Here is a 23,595-nt window from a genome sequence, read left to right on the forward strand (position 1 = left end):
CCAGGACCTCAGAATGTGACCATAGCTGGAGCTAGGGTCTTTAGGAGGTGATTAAGTTAACGTGAGGTCCTTAGGATGAGCTCTAACCCAATGTGACTGGTGTCCTTATGAGAAGAGGAGATTAGGACACAGACATGTACAGAGGGAAGACCGTATGAGGACACAGGGAGAAGGTGGCCGTCTCCAAGCCAAGGAGAGAGTTCTCAGAAGAAATCAACCCTGCTGACACCTCGATCTTTGACTTCCGGCCTCCAGAACTGGGAGGGATAAATTTCTGTTGTTTAAGCCACTCAGTCTGTAGTACTTTGTTATGGCAGCCTGAGCAGACTAATACAAAGGGGCATCTGGGAGGGCTTCTGGATACTTCCAATTTTCTATTTCTGGACTAGGGTGATAACTGCACAGGCATTTGCTTTACCATAGATTGTTAGGTTGTATATTTAAGCTTTATTTGCTTTTCTGTACATGTATTATATTTCGCAATAAAAGAGTAAACCAAAAAAGAATGGCTTGGCCTGGACAGGGAACAAAGATTTTGCTCTCATTGGATCTTCACACCAATCCTATCAGAAAGACTTGGAAAAGACTCTATTCAGTAAAGAGCTTTACTGGGATATAATTCACATACTACACAATTCATTTATTTAAATTTAATAATTCAGTGGTTTTTAGTATACGTACGGTGTTAGCGGTCATCACCATAGTCAACTTTAGAATATTTACATCATCTCAAAAATAAACCCTGGACCTTTTAGCTATCATTCCCCATCCATACCAGCCCCTGGCAACCACTAATCAACCTTCTGTCTCTACAGGTCTATTCTGGACATTTCATACAAATTAAATCATGTAGTATATGGTCTTTCTGTCTGGCTTCTTTCGCTTAGTTTTCAGGGTTCATCCACGTTGTAATGAGTATCAACACTTCATTCCTTTTTATGACTGTATAGATAGACCACATCATGTTTATCCACTCATCAGTTGGTGGACATTTGGGCTGTTTCCACTTTTTTGCTATTATCAATAACGCTACTATGAATATTTGTATACAAGTTTTTATGCAGATATATGTTTTCAATTCTCTTGGGTATATACCTAGGAGTGAATTGCTGAGTCATATGGTGATTCGATGTTTGACTTGCTGAGGAACCACCAAACTGTTTTCCCCAGAGGCTGCACCATTTTACATTCCCATCAGCAGTGTATGAGAGTTCCAATTCATCCTAGTAGGTGGGAAGTGGCATCACTTTGTGGTTTTATAAACAATTTTTCTTTTTGGCCACGCCACTCCGCATGTGGGATCTTATTTCCCCCACCAGGGATGGAAACTGTGCCCCCTGCCATTGGAAGCAGGAGTCTTAACCACTGGACCACCAGGGAAGTCCCTTTTTGTGGTTTTGTTTTGCATTTCCCTAATGACTAATGATGTTGAACTTCTTTTCATGTACTTACTGGCAAGGACTGTTAACTCCATCTTCCCTGATGAGGAAATCGAGACCCAGAGCGGTTAAGTGAATCATCCCACATCATGCAGTCCAAGGCACCTTTTTCCTTCCAGCACACCCCTGCCATGTCCATGGAAGGCAGGGTTCTCTCAGCAGGTCAGCCCCACGCTGGGGCCTTTGGTTTGTCTGGGTCAGTTTCTGCTGCTGCCACCAACCCCCTGAAATCTCACTGGGTCCCCTTGTTGCCCAGGACTTTCCTACAGAGGGAATCGTGGCTTTACCAGAATCAGGTACTCAAGCATTCCAGCTTAGCAAACAGAGAGTTCCAGAAAGCCAGGGCTGGCAGGACCATGTGAGGACATCAAGTTCAAACCCTTATCATTCAGAGGAGGAGACTGAGGTGCTGAGAAGGTGGGGAACTGTCTGAGGTCTCACAGGACACTGGTGGTGGAGCTGTGGACAGGGCAGAACTCTTCCTGATGTGCACATGATGGAAGAATTAGAAGAACATTCTTCCCTTTACCCTCTTCTCAGCAAGGGAGCATGCAGCAGGGCTGTCTGGAGGGGGAAGGGCAAGCGCCTGCTGGTTGCCTCTCAGCATAGAAATGAAGCCAGAGCTTAGTGTTGACGGACAAACGGGGCAGCCGCTGAAAGCTGGATTTGACCTGCACTAGCGGGTGCCCTGATCTGGTAGAGCAAGGTCTTCTGCCCTGGTGACAGGTTAACCACAGTCACTTGAGAAAAGTAAAGATAAATGGATTTCTCCTCCAAACCCTCTGACCTCTGCAAACCAGGTGCAAAGTATGCTTAGCCCCAGCGGAGCTTAACCTCCAGGGGGAGGGAGGGAATAATAGGTCTTTTCTTTTGCAGTTTTACAAGCTTTGACCTTTAGCCAGTTCGCTCGTTTCCTCAAACCTGCAGTCTCACTGTGGCCACTGGGAGTGGAAAGCCTGGTGTCTGCTGGGACCCGAGTCCCCGCTCCGCCAGTGGTGTCGTTCACGGTCTCCTTAGAGGAGGGGGCTATTGGGGCTAAGATTCAAGCTTCATGTCAAAGTCCCATGGAGGTCATCTTTCCTTCTGGAATGTCAGTGCTGCAAGAACCCCAGGGTCGGGCTTCCCTGGTGGCGCAGTGGTTGAGAGTCCGCCTGCCGATGCAGGGGACACGGGTTCGTGCCCCGGTCCGGGAAGATCCCACATGGCGCGGAGCGGCTGGGCCCGTGAGCCATGGCCGCTGAGCCTGCGCGTCTGGAGCCTGTGCTCCGCAACGGGAGAGACCACAACAGTGAGAGGCCCGTGTACCGCAAAAAAAAAAAAAAAAAAAAAAAAGAACCCCAGGGTCTTGAGGAAGTGCCCTGGGCTGGGAGACAGAAGCCCGGATTCCACCCTCAGCTTCTCCAGGAGCTCACTGTGTCACTACAGGCATACACTTTTCTGAGCCTCAGTTTCCTCATCTATACAATGGAGTTAAGAACAACCCTATCATACCTTCCTTGCCGGAGCCTTATGAAGATAAAATCAGACCGTGCATGTTGACATACTTTTTAAGTCCTGAATGAACAGATAACCAGTTAATACCCTTTATCTAAAAAGAGCCACTAATAGCCAGAGATAACAGACAAATCCCACATTTGAAACTGGAAAAAAGTTATGAAAAGAATTTAGCAACATGTATAACATTTTTGAAAAGTGCACATGCTTTAGTCTTGGGGTGTACCCTAAGAGCACCTGAGATACATCAAAAATGTAAGTACATGCCATCATATTATTCTTTTAAAATTTTTTGAATAATTCAAATTTTTATTGAAAGCAAACTTCTATAGTGCTTTAAAAATATAGCCCATTCAAAAAAATATATACAGCCCATTCACAAGCATATTCGTATTAAGGTAAAAACCATTTTCATTCGAATTTCTCTTCCAACTACTTATCTAAGTTAAAGATTTCAGAAAACTGACAGATTTTTCCATTTGTATTCCTTTACTGTAGAATCCCCAAATTACATATTAAATATATTTAAGTGGCAGAAACTGACACCCCATTTGGAAGTGGACACATGTGCCCGATGTCCTACAGATGTAAACGATTGCAAAGGAGAAGTGTACACAGGTTTAAGACTACACATTCTTAAACCTGGTACCCCGACTGCTTTTTATGTTATTTTCATACTTATCGTTTGTATGGAATACTTCACAGTACATTTTAAAAAAGAAAACGCGTCATCAACGAAAAATTATCGAATAAGGTTGATTGCCATGGCCTTTGCTTATAATGGTAAAAAATGTAGAAGGATTTTTACTTCGTATGTGGTTATAATAATGCCCTCTGTGAATTACACCTCCCCGTGTCCATCCTCCTTTGCAATGTAACCCCACTACTCCTTCCATCAAGAGGAAAAGTGGATTTTCCCAGCCACTTGGCTCTGGCTAGACTTGTGGCTTGCTTGGCTAGACTTGTGGCTTGCTCCCGCCAATACAGTGCATCAGAAGTGGTACCGTGTGCCTTCCAAGGCTAGGTCTTAAGAAGCCTTGCAGTTGCCATTTTCACCCTTGGAATCCTCAGACCACCGTGGTATCCTCCAGTACCGGAAGATTAGAGGTGTGCAGTAAAGAGGGAACCCAGTAGGCTCGGGATTCTCTAAAGCTGCATACTCCAAAGAAAGGGCTTAGCCCCCTCCTGGCTCCTGGGAGACAGCTCTGAGCCCCTGGCCTAACCTGCCTGAGGGCGTTTATGTATGCCTGAGGCTTTGGACTCTGTGTATGAATCTGACCTCTGGGGAGCTGAGTAGCCGAGGTCAGTCGCATGGGTGCTGCGGTAAAGACGCAGAACACTAAGGTTTGGTGAGCTTTCCTGGTTGGCAGTACTTTGCATGTGTTGTCACACATCACTGCTGGGGGAATTCAGCATGTCCCCAGGAGACTGCACTGACAGGAGATACTTGGAAGCTTGTGACTCGTTTCTGTTGGACTTTGTCCCATGTGCCTTTTGCCTTTGCTGATTTTGATCGGCATCCTTTCACCATAATAAACCATAACGATAACCATAACAGCTTTCCTGAGTCCTGTGAGTCTTTCTAGTGAGTCAGCAAGACTGAGACTCCGAGCCCCAGTCAAGGCGCTGGGGCTCTGTAGCTGCATGAGTGAGCCCAGGAGAGCCCAGCAGAAGGATCGCCAGCCTCCCAGAAAAATCACAAGAAATAACACATTACTGTTATTTTAAGGCATTGATGTTTGCAGTGATTCATTAGTACCCATAGGCGGCTGAAATGGTAGATGACTGAAAATAGGCAAACAGTTAAAGAACTTATCACATATCTATACATTGAAATACTAAGATGTCCTTAAACATGCTGATATACACCGCGTGTTAACATGGAACTGTGTTCACTGTATATTTCAAGTAATGAAATGTTATAAAAAATAAGTATGTATTTATAATATAATCCCATTTGGAAAAATATATATGTATTTAGAGCTAAATGTATAATTAGGATGAGCCACATGCAATTGTTGATATTCAACCATTTTTGACCTACCAGAACAACACTTTCCTGTGATCAACTAATACATATCGATAGAATCGAGGCTGGAAGGCCCTGTAGCAAACGGTCGCCTATGGCTGTGTTTGGGTGGTGGGTAATGGGCACTATTTTCTTTTCGCTCATCTGTATTTTCTCAGTCTGGTACATCGCACATGTAATTCTTATGGTAATATTAAGAAAAAAACAAAAGGGAGCTCATCTTTTTATAAAGTGCTCATTAAACACGTGAACAATGATGACTGGACGAGGAGAGCAAGCTGAGAAGGAGGATGGGCATAGCTGGGGCCTGGAGCCAGGTCCCCCACCAGCCTGGGATTCGGGCTTTCGCCCTGTGACCGAGAGCAAGTTCACACAGGCTCCGGGTAAGGCGGAAGGAGGCTGAGGCCAAGGGCGGAGGCTTCTCTGTTGGCTGGCTGGCTGGAGCTGGGCTCGTGCTTTGGGTCCGCTTGCCGGGGGCCTCGTTAATCATTGCCTTTTGTTCTCCACAGCACCGCGGGCCTCAGTCCTCCTCAGGGGCTCTTACCCAATGATGGAGCCTACTACCAGATGGCTGCCTCTCCCTTCGAACTGGAGCATCTCCAGGGGCGGTGGTTGGGGGGTGGGGCGGTGGGGCGGTGGTGTCTTAGCTCTGGAGGGAGCCTTGGAGATCATCTGGTGCCGTCCCAGCAGGATGCGGGACTCTCCCCGGCAGGAGCTCCCTCCACGCCCCGCAAAGGTCAGCGTCCTCTGCCTGTGCGACCACAGCCTTACACTACGCCCAGATGCACGCACCCTATGTGGCAGTGACCAACAGAAAATCCATTCTTACTGGTGATACATGGAACACTGCCTGCTGTATCGGTAAACAAAGGATGTCAGCGATTGCAGCCCTCCAACGTGAGCCCTGAGAGAACTCAGGAAGGAAAGAATACCTGCCATCTAGCAGCCATCAGACTGTAGCCGCTCCCCACGGTGAGCCCTGAGGATGTGAAAACACAGGATACTGGCCCCAGAGAGCTGAAGTGCACATCAAAGGAATGATTTCAATGAGCCCAGACTCCTGCATCTTCCCATACACAGAAGAGTGCTAAATTCATTAACTTGAGATGGCTGGCTTTCTTTAATTAACAGTAAACTTTTGATGTTCTGACTACCTGCCCATTGTTGCAAAACTCCTACATATCCTGGTTCCCCCCCTCACGTCCTCGGAACAGTCCTCTCAGGGTTACCTGAGATGCTGCCTCCCGGGGTTGAAGTCCTAAAAATTCCTGCCGAATAAAACATATAACTCTCAACTTTTAGGTTGTGAATATTTTTTTTGTCGACACTGGGAATCCCAAATCGGTTCAGAGTTTTTCCTGTGGGAATCCTCTCTCTTTACTTTGGGCAGCAGTAGTTTCCTCTAAGTGAAATACCCATCTCTAAGAAAGTACAAATCCTTATTGACCGAATGGCACATTCCAGGCATGGAGCTTGGTGTTGTGATGTATATATGCTATTTCCTTTAATTATCCAAACAACACTGTGACTGAGATATTACCATCTACATTTTACAGATGGAGAAACTGAGACCTAGCAGGGGAACATGAACGCCCAAAGTGTCATACCGGGAAGTGGCAAAGCTGGGGTTTGACCCTGGTCTGTCTGTTTGAACCACTATGTTATACAGCTGCCTCCGTGTCATTGATTAACACCCGACTTCTTTCGACAATGAATTTGAGATAGCTTAGAATATGCACAATTTAATAAAATAGAAATAGAGAAGCAAGCCTGGGGAAAACACAAAAAGCAGTAGAAAATCAAAACAAAGTAAAGAAATGTATGAGTATGCAGAACATCTGGGCTACAGTTGACAGGGTTATCAGAGGCTGTCAGGCTGCCCAGCTGAAAAGGGAAAGACAATTATCTTTATAATTCTCATTACCAGTAAGAAGTTCTTTAGAGAAAATGTAGCAAGCAAAGAATTCTAAAAACCGTGTATGAATAGCATCGATGATATTGTCAACTGTCAGCATTTGGCACCTCCCAGATGCCATTAAGCTCACCTTGGGTCCTTCTATCAGTGATGGGGCAGAAGTATATCTATACTTTATCTGTGTCTCTATCTGTACCTGCATCTATTTCACTATCTGGATCTGTGCCTTTACCTGTCCCTGTATCTTTATCTGTGTCTCTGTTTATACCTGTATCTGTGTGGCTATAAGTATGTGTATCTATGTTTCTATTTGTACCTGCATTTGTATCTCTAGAAATTCTTGTTTCTGTGTCTCAGGCTATACTAGTAACTGTGTCTCTGTCTGTGCCTGTATCTTTTTCTTTATTTATACCTATATCTGTTTCACTCTCTGTACCTTTATCTGAGTTTCTATAAGAACTTGTATCTGTGTCTCTATTTGTATTTCTTTGTGAGTCTCTCTCTATATAACTGTCAGCGTTTCTATCTGCATCTGTATCTCTGTCTCTATATATCCCTGTATCTGTGTCTGGGTTTCTATATGAAATTGAATCTGTGTCTCTATCTGCACCTCAAACTGTGTCTTTGTCTTTAACTAGTACTTGGTCTCTATCTGTACATAAATCGATGTCTTTACCTGTTCCTGGATCTGGGTTTCTACCTTGTAGATCCATCTGTGTCTCTATCTGTATGTATATCTGTTTCTATATCATACCTGTATCTGGTTCTCTGGTTGTACCTGTATCAGGGCTTCTACCTGTAACTGTATCTGTATATGTGTCTCTAACTGTACTTGTGTCTGTGTCTCTGTAACTACCTATATCTGTACCTGTATTTTTGTCACTGTAAGTACCTGTATGTGTCTCTCTATCTCTACCAGTAATCGTGTCTCTATCTGTACTTGCATCTGCGTCCGTAATTGTATCTGTAACTATGTCTCTATCTGCCCCTGTATCTGTGTTTCTATCTGTTCCTCTATCTGGGTCTCTGTAGGTACCTATATATCAGTGTCTTTACCTGGATCTGTATGTGGATCTATCTCTTTACCTGTGTCTGGGTCTCTATCAGCCTGGACCAGTATCTTCATCCGTCCCTCTATCTGTAAATGTGTCTTTGTCTGTACTGTACCCTATAATGCTTTCTTGGTATGTATCTCTACCTGTACCTGGGTTTCTGTATGTATCTATACCTTTGGCTCTCTCTGAACCTTTATCTGGTTTGCTCTAAGTATTTCTATGTGTGTCTCTAGATCTACCTGTATCCGTGTCTCTATCTGTATCTATTTCTTTATCTTTACCTCTATTGGTTCCTGTGTTTGTGCTGCTTTTGCACTTCTTTTGTGTGTCTCTACCTCTATGCTATCTATATCTGCATTTATAACTGTACCCATGTCTGTCTCTCTGTGTGTTCCTGTATCTGGATGTCTATCTCTACCTGTATCTCTCTCTCTCTCTCTGTGTACCTGTATCTACGTTTCTATACGTACCCGAATCTGTTTGTCTACCTATACCTGTATCCGTGTCTTTATCTGTCCCTGTATCTAGGTCTGTGTCATACCTGTATATGTGTCAAGGGAGCTTGGAGATGCTCTGAGACTTGCAGGAAGGGTTACAAAATTTGCCTGTTAGCTCTGTTGCTAGTTCCAACATTGCTTCTCATTATGCTAGTTTCCTGAGACCACTGTAGGAAATTACCACAAACTGGGCAGCTTAAACAAGTGAAATTTATTGTCCTAATGTTCTGATGACCAAAAATCTAAGGTCAGTGTTTTGGCAGGGATAGTTCCTTCCGAGGGCTGTAACGGAGGATCTGTTCCATGCCTCTCTCCTAGCTTCTGGTTGTTTGTCGGAAAGCTTTGTCATTTCTTTGCCTGTAGGATCATCACTGATGTCCGCCTTCACCTTCACATGGCGTTCTCCCTGTGTGGGTGCCTCTCTGTCCAAATTTCCCCTCTTTATAAGGACATCAGTCACATTAAATTAGGGTCCACCCTAATGACCTGATCTTTTTTAAAAAAATTAATCAATTTATTTTTGGCTGTGTTGGGTCTTCATTGCTGGGCATGGGCTTTCTCTAGTTGAGGCGAGCGGGAGCTACTCTTCGTTGCGGTGCGAGGGCTTCTCATTGCGGTGGCTTCTCTTGTTGAGGAGCACAGGCTCTAGGCGCATGGGCTTCGGTAGTTGTGGCTCGCGGGCTACAGTAGTTGTGGCGCACGGGCTTAGTTGCTCTGCGGCATGTAGGATCTTCCTGGACCAGGGCTCGAACCCGTGTCCCCTGCATTGGCAGGCGAATTCTTAGCACTGTGCCATCAGGGAAGTCCCCTAATGACCTCATCTTAACTAATGCCATCTATTGATACATTGACTCTATTTCCAAATAAGGTCACACTTTTGTGGTTAGGACTTCCTATGAATTTTAGGGGATACAATTCAACACATAACACTCATCTTAGTCCTTCATTCCACTGCCAAGCTCTTACCTTGACAAGCTTCTGACTCCATCCTTCAGACTGGCTTTGCTCTGGGTTCTCATTTGGGCCTGGGACAGCTAGTTGAGAAGGACACTACCATAATTTGGGGAAGGTAGCTCCAGGGCAACCCAGGGCACAGGCCTGTGAGGCAGAGGTCTGGGGGAAGGGTGGCTCCTCAGACCTAGAACTGGAACTTGGGAGGAGAGTCAGTCAGGTTGAGTTAGGTGATGCTGCAGTAACAAATAAGCCCAAGATCTCAGTGCTTAACTCAACAAAGAATTATTTCTCACTATGCAATATGTTGATCATGGGCCAGTTGGAGTGTTTAGCGCCATACCCTCCTCATTCAGAGCCCAGGCTGAGGAAGGCTCTATCCTCATGGTTTCACTATCCCCAAGGCAGGAAAAAGGAAGCATGGCCTATTGTATACTGGCTGTTGATGTTTCTGCCCAGAAGTGAGATGCCACACTTGTATTTATACACCATTGGCCAAAGCAGGTCACATGTTCACACCTAATCTCAAGGCATCAAGGAAACAATTTTACCATGTGCCTGGAAAATGAACTGGAAATATTTGGAGAACAGCAGGCCTTAGGAAGCCTGGGAGGGGCTTCTGCTTCTTTCTCTCCCTTGTGTCTCTATTTGGGAGGGCTAACATATGTCCTGGTTGGCCAAGGCAATTTACACATGCTGCCCAGCCTACATAGTAATAGTGCTTTCTTTCAGTCTTAAAAGAGTCCCTCTCTGGATACAGATTCTATGTTTCTTAACTTCTTCTTACCCTTCAGCCCTCAGGTGAGCCTTCTTTAGATATCTAACCTTGTCTCAGTTGTGTCCTAGGGCTGAGGAAAATGACATGCATTCAGAGAACAGAAAAAGAGTGGTGTCCTTCAGAGGCTGGCATGGGGGTGGCAATGGTGATAAGCAAGGGGCATCCATGGGAAGGAAAATGATCAGGGTGAGTGTCTGGGGCCTATGTTGCCCTCTCTTACCCCTAGAAGTCTTCTAGTGATGACCAGGAGTTTGGGGGGTTTCTTTTTTAAGGAAGGTGGCATTTTCTCAAAGATACCTCCACAGTAACACCCATTCCTCCTCCATCTCATCTTTCCAGACTAGCGAGGAAGCCACTTCCATCCCAGTGCTGGCATCCCAGTACAGAGAGGCAGGGCTGGCAGGGAGCCCCTTACCATCTTGTGCCAGGATAGACAATGGGGACTCCGTTTGCCTATGGAAGGGCAGGAGTGCCAGCACAACCTCCTGGTTGCTGGGGGTGGGGTGGGTGTCATCCTTTTTCTCCTCACACCTTCCTGCCTCAGGGCCTTTGTACCTACTTTTCCTTCTGAGTGAAATGTCCTTCCCCTCCTCTCTTCATGTCTACCTTCTCATCCTTAGAGGCATAGCCCGTTAGTATCCTCTCTCCCTAGATTACCCTTTCCTTCCATCCTCTGTCCTGGCACCCCATTCATTTCCTTCATGACAGTTGTCATGGGTTTTGAATAACTATTTCCTTGTTAATTTTTGCTTTCCCCTCTAGACTATAAGCTCCATAAGGGTGGAAGCGCCACCTGTTTTGTCCATCATTGTGTCCCACAGCCTAGCACAGTGCTTGTCACGTAGCAGGTCCTCAGCACCTGTTTGCTGAGTGAACGAAAGAATGGTTCAACAGATGAATGAGTGTATGCACTTGAACTCAGTTTCTGAGGATTTGCTGGCCCTGGACAACCACGTGGGAAAGTGAGGGACACCCTGGAAAACCGAAATCGAATTCAAGTTCAAAATGGCCACTCCCAGCAGGTCAGACACAGAAAACTGAGAATCATCTAGGTGTCAGAGTAGAACTCAATACATCTACAGAAGCATCACACTGGAATTTATCAGAGGACAGTGTCTGTCTGAGAAGAGCAGCCGGCCCTTTGAAGTATTGATTGATTTTATCAGTAATACCCATTCCCCCTTGCGGGCAAGTCCTGTGGCCCTGAAGATGGTGCCAACGTAGGGGTGAGATGTGTGAGGGTGACCAGAGATGGCGCTATATAGATGGAAGGGTACCTGCCGGTACCCTTGTATGTGATAGCTCAGTGGAGAGACAGTCTCAGCTGGATGGAAGTGCGGTCTGTGTGATTCCATTTGGTGTGCACTCATGCATGCTCACATCCTCGCACACAAAGATGAGGTTGTTTTCAGGTGGCTCTGTGGCAGATAGCCATCCTTCCTGCATGTAGAAAATATTCAGAGACAGCTTTCTGCTTCCGCAAGTTCCTCTTGATGGCTCATCCCTGCCCTATTCAGAAGGTTCTGGAAAGAACATGGGGACATGGGTTCGAGCCCTGGTCTGGGAAGATCCCACATGCCGCGGAGCAGCTAAGCCCGTGCGCCACAACTACTGAGCCTGCATGCCACAGCTACTGAAGCCCACGTGCCTAGAGCCCGTGCTCCGCAACAAGAGTAGCCACAGCAGTGAGAAGCCCACACACCCCAGCAAAGAGTAGCCCCCTCTCGCCGCAACTAGAGAAAGCCTGCGCACAGCAACGAAGACCCGACGCAGCCATAAATAAATAAATTTAAAAAATTAAATACGTTTTTAATAAATTTAAAAATATTTTAAAATATTTTAAAAAAGAGAAAATATTCAGAGGCACTCAGTGTGGGGAGTATTAGCCCCATTTTACAGAATAGGAGACTGCGGCTCACAGACGTTAAGCTTGCCTAGGTCCTCCCGTGAGTGTGTAGACAGCAGGCAGGCTGATCTCTGCCACTCTCCTGCCCAGTGTTGGACTCTGAGTCAGTGATGGGTGGAGATTGAAGCTCAGAACTTGTGTCTGATTGGCACCAGTGTTAGCGATGCAGATATAAATGTGCTGTGTGATCCACCATGCAAGGGTCTCAATCTCTGGCTGTGGTGAGTGAGGGTATCCCCATTGAAAAACGTCACCAGACAATTTGGAGACCCTCCTCCTTGCAAGAGGGCTTCTCCCAAGCCCCTCACCCTTTGAGAACTACCTCATTGGAAGGTACGTGGGCAACAAGTTCTTAAGGAACTTACTTTCATTTAATGGGTTCGTTATAAAGGCCACGGAACATGTTCCCAACTAGAGGTCAGTTACACCCACATTCCTCAGACTCACAAGATCTCTGACAATTAACAAGCCTCAAGGTGCCCGTGAGGCTTGCAAGAGGCTTGTATTAGCCAGAACATACCATCCTGTCTCCCAGGCTGCTGCAGAGATTTTACTGAAAATATATTCAGTGGGTTTCCCAAACGTTTCTCACATGGGGACAACTCAGATAGGAAGGACACTACGCTTGACTTCTACCCATCACACAAAGGCCTTGTGTGCCTTGAAAAATGTTCAAGGCAAAGATTTCTGTTGACTGTAAAACCTGTTTAGAGAGTGCCTTTTCCATATATGTGTGGGCCCCCGCCTCCACCCACATTCCCCAAGTGCTCACACTTGTGAAAAAATGAAAAAAATGTTTTTTCTGTGGGGCTGTAAAAGAAATTAAACGAAAAAACCTTCTAGCCTTAAACTACTCAAAAGTCTAAGATGGAAAACTCATAAGTCAAATGCCTGGAGACACTTCAGGGAAAAAAAAAAACCCTAAGGTCACACTCAGCTTAGCTGGTACTTCCTTCAGGAAATCTTTCAGGGCCCCTACCCCTGTTTGCCCTCATTCCCCTATGGGTTAATTAATCATTCATCCATCCTTTCATTCAGTAAGTATATGCCAGGTACGGATCAAGGTGCTGGGCAAGCAGACAAGAGAGACAAAAACAGACGAAGTTCCCTGACTTCCTGGAGCTGATGCTCTAGCTGGGAGATGCTGACGATACACAAGGTGAAGAATTGTATCTCACAGTGCACTTGAAGGTGGTAAGTGCTATGGATAAAAATCAAGCATGGGAAAGGCCAGCAGGTGCCAAGTGGTAGAGGTGATGCTGTAATTTTGGACGTGAAGGAGGAGAGGCAGGGTGCCACGTGGATGAGAGAAGTGCATCCCAGGCACGGGGCAACAGCGTGTGCAAAGGTCCTGAGGAGAGGCATGCTCGGTGTGTATGAGGAACACAAGGAGGCCTGTGGGCCTGGAGTGGAGTGAGTGAGGTGGAGCTACAGGGAATGAGATCCCAGAGGGGTTCCCCCATCGCACCATGGGGATGCTCCTCTTGCAGTGCAACCGTAAGGGTCGTTATTGTCACTCTTGTTAGCTGGGTTCCCTGGGACACAGGCTTTGGGGTGGAGCCTAGTGTGCCCTCAGGATCGATATTTGGGCAAGGGAAGGGCAGGAAGCAGCCCTGGGAAGAGAGAACAAGGACACGCAGCCAACCTGATGGGGAACTTTGGAGCTGGGATGACCCTTTAGCATCATCCTGCATTGTGGAGAGGGGGCTGGGCCATTGTTCCCCTCCCCCGTACATCCACCGGTCACTGGATGGGGCTGCTCTTCAGAGGGGATGTGACCTGGGGCCAGGCTGCTCTCATCAGGTGTGGGCCATTCCCGCAGAAGCTGACACTCAGGGAAACTGACACTCGAGAACCCACATGCCCCGCAGCTGGGGAAATAAGTGCTTTAGCCCTGAAGGGAGACTTGGGGGACGCACCACCGCATGCACTGCATTGCCTAGCACCGAGGACTCTCGTGAAGCCAGGCTGTCCGCTAAGCACTTTGTCATGGTCTCATTTAGTTGTCACACAAAACCTGTGAGTTAAGTATTACAATTCACTTCACTTTATAGAAGAGACCCAGAGGTTGAGTAGCCTGTCCAAGGTCCACGCTACTAGGCAGCTAAATGGGTGTTCCAGTGCAGATGTATCTGACTCTGAAGAGTGAGCTCCTAACCACTGGATTCACCTCCCTTGCTCCGAATGCCTTGCCTCTGTTGATACAGCCCAAGGGCAAGGCCACCACTTCACTACGCTGACTCACATCGGACAGTTGAGTACTGCTCCTATCTTCCTGGCCCACCTCTCTGTCCTGCCCTGGTGCTGCGGAATTTATGGGCCCTGATACGGGGTCCTTAATCCTTCCTGCCCAGATGCTCTCCTAAGAGTCAGCCTCTGCTCCAGCATACAGGGGTCCCTTGGAAATTTGCCCAGCCATAGACCTCTGATGAGAAGGTTTATGACACTGAGGATACCAGGGTTGAACAGATCCTTAGAGACCTTGGCTAACTGTCTTCATAGGGGGCAATGTTGAGGTCTGGGAGCTGCCTAGGCTGACAGCCAGGAGTTGCAGGATGGAATCAGACTGAGTTGTATCCCTCAAACATCATACATTGAAGTCTTAACACCTAGTACCTCAAAATGTGACTGTATTTGGAGATAAGGTCTTGAAAGAAGCAATTAAGGTAAAACGAGGCTGTTAGAGTGGGCTTTCATCAAATCTGACTGGTGTCCTTTTAAGAAGAGGAGATTAGGGCTTCCCTGGTGGTGCAGCGGTTAAGAGTCCACCTCTGGGCTTCCCTGGTGGCGCAGTGGTTGAGAGTCCGCCTGCTGATGCAGGGGACGTGGGTTCGTGCCCCGGTCCGGGAGGATCCCACATGCCGCGCAGCGGCTGGGCCCGTGAGCCACGACCGCTGAGTCTGTGCGTCCGGGGCCTGTGCTCCGCAACGGGAGAGGCCACAGCAGTGAGAGGCCCAAGTACCACCAAAAAAAAAAAAAAAAAAAAAAAAGAAGAGGCGATTAGGACATAGATGTGTACAAAGGGAAGACCATGTGACCTTGGTGTTGAACCTAGGTCTAGCCCAACAGACGTAGACACCAGGCCTGTGCTCCTCCCTCAGCCCCAATCACTGTGGCTTGGCCTCACTCTGTGGAACTTAGCTTGGTGTAGGGCCAAGGGCACTAGTCTTGGAGTCAGAAAATCTGAGGACTTTCTCTTCATCTGTCTATCTGTGTGAACCTGAATCAGTCACTTAACCTCCTTGAGCTTCTATGTCCCCATCTGCGAATTGGAAGGAATGAAGGAACACTTCCATCCTAAGGGCCCATTTGACGTGCCGGCAGTTTCGAGGGCCTGGTGGGAATGTTGGAGGACCCAAGGACAGACAGCTTTTTGTCATCATAATCCCAAACACTTGACCAGAGCATTACGTTACATGAAAAGAGCCTGGCCTGTAATGGATGGTACCGCATGCCTAAGCCACTTCCGGGGAAAAGAGAAAAGCACACATGAGTGGTCCATCAGGGCCTGGATTACTGCCCTGGGCAACTGGCAGCTGTTCGAAGGCCACACCCTGCAGGTGGGAGGGTGGAGAAGGAGGGGGAGAGGTGAGCAAGCTCTCTCCGCCTCTGTGCCTCAGAAGGGGACGGGCGCAGCTATGTAGTACCGACCCTGGGGCTCCATAGGCGTGGGGATCAGTAACCCCTCGGCACAACATGGAATGAGCAGGTATGCCATATAATAATCATGATACTAATAATAACATTAGCAGTTATAACGGGGGAGGTAATCCATCACTCAAACCCATGATTTCTTTCCTTTAAATTTGCGGAACCAAAATATTTCTCTTGTCAGTTCACCCTGAAGTTGGAAGTTCATAGTGGGAGTGAGGAGAGACAGTAACTCACTCTACCTAAATCCTCAAGTGATCGGTGGTTCATCCCTCTGTGGAAGACAGCTATACAGCGATGGGAGCCTGCTGGTCAGGGGATTTCTGTCTCACTCTCAGGGCGCTTGGAAAATCAGGTTAGTCAGTACAGATTTCTCAGGAACCAAGGGGGGTTGGTTGATCGTGAAGTAACTTTTATACAGGATTTTTTTTTTACATCCTTATTGGAGTATAATTGCTTTACAATGGTGTGTTAGTTTCTGCTTTATAACAAAGTGAATCAGTTATACATATACATATGTTCCCATATCTCTTCCCTCTTGCGTCTCCCTCCCTCCCACCCTCCCTATCCCACCCCTCCAGGCGGTCACAAAGCACCGAGCTGATCTCCCTGTGCTATGCGGCTGCTTCCCACTAGCTATCTATTTTACGTTTGGTAGTGTATATATGTCCATGCCACTCTCTCACTTTGTCACAGCTTACCCTTCCCCCTCCCCATATCCTCAAGTCCATTCTCTAGTAGGTCTGTGTCTTTATTCCTGTCTTACCCCTAGGTTCTTCATGACTTTTGTTTTTCTTAGATTCCATATATATGTGTTAGCATACGGTATTTGTATAGAGGACTTTTTTTTTTTTGCGCCATGCGGTATACGGGATCTTAGTTCCAGGACCAGGGATGGAACCCGTGCCCCCTGCATTGGGAGTGCGCAGTCTTAACCACTGGACCGCCAGGGAAGTCCCAAAGATTTTTTTTTTAATTTTGTGGGGTTTTAAAAAATTTATTTATATTTTTGGCCACACCGTGTGGCATGCAGAATCTTAGTTCCTTGACCAGGGACTGAACCCGTGCATTGGCAGTGTGGAGTCTTGACCAATGGACCACCAGGGAAGTCCCTTGGAGGCAAATCTTGATAAATTGTTCCAGTTCCATAGCAGAGTTCTGAAACTTTACCTTGCCAGGAGTCAGAACCCCGGGTCCTCTTCCTCACAGCTACAGCAGAATTTGCATTAACACAACTGTGCCAACAGCACCTCTTCTTCAATCTACCACCTGTTAGATGTATAGCCTTGGGCAAGTTACTTAACCTCTCTGTGCTTCAGTTTCTCCATCTTTAAAGTGAGGCTAGTAACAGTACCTCCCTCATAGCGTTTCCATGAGAAATAATACATTATTCAAATAATACAACACACTCACTTAATATATTAAGTGCTTGCAAGAGTGCTTGAAGCATGCTAAGCATTCAGTAGGCATTACTACTGTTATGAGTATCACGATTGTTATATAGTATCCCTATCTATTCTACTTGGTTCAGAGTGATGAATGGTCCCCAAGCCCTTCAGCCTTAGGAGTGATACTGCATGACTCAGTCCTGGTCAGTAAGAGTACTCTATCTCAGGCAAAGGTGAAGACAAAAGTAAAAGAGAGCTGGGATCACAATCTTGTTCTCAGAGAAGGTTGAATCAACAGAAGGGATATTATCCACAATGATCTAATAGTCCAGAAAAACTGTGAACCAAATAATAGAGTATCAAAGTTCATGCAGAGGGCTTCCCTGGTGGTGCAGTGGTTGAGAATCCACTTAACACCAATGCAGGGGACACGCACTCGATCCCTGGTCCGGGAAGATCTCACATGCCACGAAGCCACTAAGCCCGTGTGCCACAACTACTGAGGCTGTGCTCTAGAGCCCGCGAGCCATAACTACTGAGCCCGCATGCCACAACTACTCAAGCCTACACACCTAGAGCCCGTGCTCCACAACAAGAGAAGCCACTGCAATGAGAAGCCTGCACACCACAACGAAGAGTAGCCCCCGCTCGCTGCTTCTAGAGAAAGCCCGCGCGCAGCAACGAAGACCCAATGCAGCCAAAATAAATTAAATAAATAAATTTATTTTAAAAAAAGTTCATGCAGAAAAAAAGTACAGAAAGTGCAAGGAGAAATAGAAACACATTTGTAGTAAGGAAATCTATCTCTCTCAGCACATAGGAGAGCAAGTGGACAAAAGATAAGCAAATATATAGAAGACCTAAAGAATATGACAAAGTCTATCTATGTGTACCATCTTTTATTAGGTTATGCTGTGGTATAACAGCGACTTCCAAGGTTCAGAGGTTTGCAACAGCAAATGTTTATTTCGTGATCACATCACATGTTGGTTGGTGTCGCCTTTGGCTCTCATCCGTCGGTTTTCTTTACTCTGAGATCCAAACTGGAAGAAGAGCCCCTCTCCAGGATATATCAGCATTGTGGCAGAGGGAAAAGAGCAATGGCGTAGCCAGTGTTGGCTCAAAGCTTCTGCTCCTTGTGGCTCAGATCACTTCTATTCATATTCTCCCGGCCAAAGTAAGTCGCATGGCCAAGCCTGATGTCACTGAGATGAGGAGTTATACTCCATCCGCAGGATGGCACTGCAAGCCATGTGGCAGCGGGCAGGAATTGTGTAGTCTTTTTACATGGGTAGCAGCAAATGGTTGGGAACAATAATACAATCACAGTATCTTATTGATATATATCATGTTCTGTACTATGTAATGCAGCTTGTAAGTACCACTGCACATTCACAAAAATTGAACATATGTTGGCCCACAAATAAAAAGTCAATATATTCTAAAATGTAGAAATAAAATTTTGCCTTCAGAGACAGCAGACTCGGTTGTCTCAATTCAATTCTCCAGCTGAGAACAACTAGAAAAGCTAGAAAAGTATTAAGATAATCAGAGAGCTAAAGGCAGGGAGAATTTACAGGGCCAGGATCTGAAAAAGAAGGGAAGCACAGAGAACTGAGCCTGGCATTTGGCTACGATTTTTCCCTGGAGGGTGAGAAGTTGTGCAGATTCAGGACCCACTAAAGAGGAGCCTTGGTGACACCTTCTCAACCCCCAGGTCTTGAGTTGGGATCCTGAAGGGCTACATCCTAAGAGTAAGGGCTAACCAAGACTAGATTAATCCTAAAAAGGACAGAATTTCAGTTTAAAATCATCTCAGTCCCGAACTGGATTAAGCTAATCTGCTCCTAGCCTAGTTGTCTGCCAGAAACAAAACTATAGTGGAATACATCATTAACCAGAGTTTCACAATATCATGGTACCTTAAATTTTCTTAATAAACAATATTTTTCACTTAGTAAAAAATAACTAGTGATAAAAGAAGACAAGATATGATCCAAATACTTAAAGGAAAAAATGAAGAACTGAAACAGATCCTTTAGTCCTAGTTAGCCGAGTTCTTTTTTTAAATCATGAATGGATATTGGATTTCGTCAAATGCTTTTTCTACATTAATTTTTTTTTTTTTTTGGGGTTTGCGGGCCCTTCCTGTTTTTGGCCTCTCCCGCCGCGGAGCACAGGGTCCGGATGCGCAGGCTCAGCGGCCATGGCTCACGGGACCAGCTGCTCCGCGGCATGAGGGATCCTCCCGGACCGGGGCACGAACCCGCGTCCCCTGCATCGGCAGGCGGACTCTCAACCACTGCGCCACCAGGGAAGCCCTCTACATTAATTTATATGATTGTATGATTTCTGTTCTTTAGCTTGTTAATATGGTGGATTACACTAGTTGATTTTGAATATTGAATCAGCCTTGCATAGCTGGAATAAATCCTGCTTGGCTATGGTGTATAATTTTTTCATACATTGTTGGATTTGATTTGCTAATATTCTGTTGAGGATTTTTGCATTACTGTTCATGAGAGATATTGATCTGTAATTCTCCTTTCTTGTAACGCCTTTGTCTGTTTTTGGTATTGGTGTAATGCTGGCCTCATAGAATGAGTTAGGCAGTGTTTGCTCTGCTTCCAGTTTCTGGAAGGGATTGTAGAGTATTGGCATAGTTTCTTCCTTAAATGTTTGGTACAATTCACCAGTTATACCATCTGGGCCTCATGTTTTCTGTTTTGGAAGATTTACAACATTGATTCAATTTTAAAATAGATATAGACCTCTTCATATTATCTATTTCTCCTTGTGTAAGTTTGGTAGTTTGTATCTTTTAAGGAACTGATCCATTTCATCTAAGTTATCAAATTTGTGAGCATAACATTGTTCATAGTATTCCTTTATTATCCTGTAGTCCATGGGATCAGTAGTGATGGCTCTTCTTTCATTTCTGATATTAGTAATTTTTTTCTTCTCTTTTTTTTTCTTGGTTTGACTGGATAGAGTTTTATCACTTTTACTGATCTTTCAAAGAATCAGCTTTTGATTTCATTGATTTTCTATACTGTTTTTACTGTTTTCAGTTTCATTGATTTCTGGTCCAATTTGTATTATTTCTTTTATTCTACTTCCTTTAGGCTTAAATTGCTCTTCTTTTTGTAGTTTCCTAAAGTGGAAGATTAGATTATTGATATTAGATCTTTCTTCTTTTTTAATATGTGCATTTCATGCTATAAATTTCCCTCTAAGCATTGCTTTTGCTGCATCTCACAGATTTTGATAAGTTGTATCATTTAGTTAGCAATATTTTTAGGTTTATTTGAGCCTTCTTCTTTGACCCATGTGTTGTTTATAAGTAGGTTGTTTAATTAATTTGACGATTTTCTAGCTATCTTTCTGTTTTGATTTCTAATTTAATTCCATTGTGATATATGAATATGTTTTATATGATTTCTACTCTTTTAAAATTGTAAGGTGTATTTTATGACCCACAATGTGGTCTATATTGGTGAATGTTCCATGTGAGCTTGTGTATTCTGTGGTTGTTGAATGGATTATTTTATTATATTTTCATGCTGTATTAGATTTAAGTTTAAAAAACCTTTTCAAATTATGTTACCTGCTATAGATCATTTTACCTACTCCTCTGTCTGGCAGCCAGTCTCTGGTCTCTTCAGCAATAGTGAGGTAGACACCTTTTCCTCAGGGAAGAGAAATCCATGGTTTGTTGCCTTTGCCAGTAATGAAAATGTTGGAGATCTAGGTGGCAAAGCTGTTGCCTTTGGCATCTTGCATATGAACCATATCAAAACAGCCAGGATGTCTCTCCGTTGGTGATCATACCTACTCTTTTCAGGTTAGCACCTCTGGTCACCACCATACACAGTATCCAAATCAATTTGAGCAGTGTCATTCACCTTGCTGAGGGGATTAGGGTAGCAGATAATTTGAGGATCACTGGTCACTGGAGAAGTGATTCCTTTTGTGCCCACAAAGATCTTTCTCCCTTTGCACAATTTGCATGTGGCCTCTTTGGGCATAATATGATGAACAGCAAAGCAACACTTGGTGTCATAGATTGGTCTTGTCAATGCTGATGACATCCATAAAACCAGCAGGGTAGGTTATATCAGTTCAGCCCTTACCATCAGCCTTAATGAGCTGCTTCATGCAGATCTTCTTTACTTCCTACTGGAGCATACTTAAGTCTGTTACTTAGGAAAACGATGAGGGGGAAACATTCTCTCAGGTTGTGGGGATTGGTAGATGGACAAGGAGCCATGTATTAATTGTATAATTTAAAACTCCTTTGTTTTTAAGACAAAATGTTCAGCTTGATAGTTTAAGGCTCATAGAAGGGTCAGTTGCTTCTTGGAACTATGAGCCATGGCTGCGCTAGGTACTGAAAGAGCTGCGTGGAGTATTCTATAAATGTCAATTACATTAAGTCGATTGATAGCACTGTTCAGGTCATCTACATCCCTACTGACTTTCTGCCTGTGTGATATATCAATTACTGACAGAGGGTTGTTGATGTCTCCAACTATAATTGTGGATTTCTGTATTTGTTTTTTTCAGTTCTAGCAATTTTGGCCTTGTGAAATAAAAGTGTCCCTATCCGCAGATGGCATGATTGTCTATGCAGAAATCCCAGGGAATCTATGTCAAAAACTCTTAGAACTAATGAGTTCAGCAATGTTGCAGGATACGAGATCAACATACAAAAAGCAATTGTATTTCTGTATACTAGCAATGAACATGTCGAAACTGATAATAAAAATTATAATACCATCTAAAGTTGGACAAAATATACTTAGGTGCCCTCAAGGAGCTTGCAGTGTAGCTATGTACTGATCTGTGCTGTGGCCCAACACAAAAAGATGAGCCCGGCCCATCAGATCCTCTAAGGAACTTGTGGCTGGGAACTTCTAAAGGATGAGGTAGTGAGCGGTGGGAGCAGAAGCTGGAAGGCCATGAGGTCAACAGAGGTCAGAGGAGCCATAAGAAGAGACGTACCTCTGCCAAGTTCTTGGGAGGCTGAAGTTATCAGGGAGAATGAACCACAGTAGTGTAGAAGCCATGAATAGAGAAGTAAATAGTAGAAGGTGAGGAAATCAGTTGTCAGGACAATTTAGGTGACAAGTGATGGAAACCCACCTCAAACTAGCTTGAGCCAAAAAGGCATTTATTGGTTCACTAGACTGGGAAGTTCAGGGCTTGAGCTGGCTTTAGGGGCTTAAAATTGCTACGGCTTTGCCCCTCCTTCCTTGTCTTGGGATGTTTTTTTCTCAAAAATTGACTCCATTCTGTAGATAATTTATTCCTTCTGTAGACAGCCACTGATGACTGAAGTTAGTTGGTTCTTAGTGTTTTTGGTGCTAGCAGAGAGAGGGATCCTCACCCACCATGCACTTCCTCTCTGTGAAGAGTCTCACCGACCCAGCCTCAGTCAGGTGTTCACCCCTAGACCAATTCCTCTGGCTAGAGACCAATTCCTCTGGTTACCCTCATTGGCCAGTCTGAGCTATGATTAACAGCCTCCTCACTCCCTCAATGAACCATATTAATTGAGGAGGAGTAGTTTCCTAAAGGAGAAACCCAGTATTCTTAGAAGACGGAGGAAGGGTTATGGGCTGACCAAAGCAGTCATGTCCACTCCATGGAGTCCCCTCTCTTCCCACTTGAGGATACTGGAAGGAATCTCTTTCTGGGAACCAGAAGGCTCTCCCTAGAATAAGTGCTGCCTGTCATGTCTCTCCTTTGGTTTTGGTTTTCTTGGTGTTTAGGGAAATTCTGTGTGGCATGGTAAGGGGAAACAGCAATGAGATCTGAGTCTGTACCAGCAGAAGTGGGCATGATGACCTTCCTGGCAGAGCTAGGCATTGTCAGCCTTGTGCTTGAGGAAGCAGAATCATGTGCTGGGGCATGGAATGGGCCCCAGCAAGGGCAGCTTGTGAGTGGTGAGTGGTGAGTGGAGAGGAGAGGAGTCTGGGAGAGTAAGGGATGGAGAGCTGCTGGTTGCCAAGTGATGGGAGAGCGCCACTGGGGCCTTGAGAGACCCAAGTGTACATGCCACTGTGGGCATCCCTGGCTTTCTGAGTGCACTTCTCTCCAAATCCTTTAGTCATAACACTATTTAGGCTGTTTTAAATCTTGTTTTTTTGTAACGACTAAATATACAAATAAAGAAATAATTAATGTTGTGAGATTAACAATTTATACTCACCCTACCCAGATAGGCAAAGAAGTTCAGCCTTCCTAACTTGCTATAATTCTTCTTATCTCACTTTGAAACTCCTGTTCCCATGATGTAGAAGAGAAAAATCGTGGACTTGGTAATTAAAGGATATGAACTCTTCTGCAGATTAAGGTCATTGTTTTTTTAGGTACTTCAAACTAACTAAATGCTCAGTCTTTTCGACCTTCTTCTCCAAACACTTGTGCTATCCAAGATGGCATCTGGCATGGGGAGATTCCCATGTATCTTCAGGGAGAGGGAATCCC

The 23,595-nt window shown here is 45.2% G+C and overlaps 1 pseudogene; it reads right to left on the reverse strand.

Annotated features, from left to right (window-relative positions):
- Positions 1 to 20,725: 20,725 nt before the first annotated feature.
- Positions 20,726 to 21,364, reverse strand: LOC113615507 (40S ribosomal protein S4, X isoform-like; annotated as a pseudogene).
- Positions 21,365 to 23,595: the final 2,231 nt, after the last annotated feature.

This window comes from Aethalodelphis obliquidens, unplaced genomic scaffold, assembly GCF_003676395.1.
Source record: "Aethalodelphis obliquidens isolate GAN/ISIS:26980383/991018 unplaced genomic scaffold, ASM367639v1 scaffold118, whole genome shotgun sequence".
Lineage (NCBI taxonomy): Eukaryota > Metazoa > Chordata > Mammalia > Artiodactyla > Delphinidae > Aethalodelphis > Aethalodelphis obliquidens.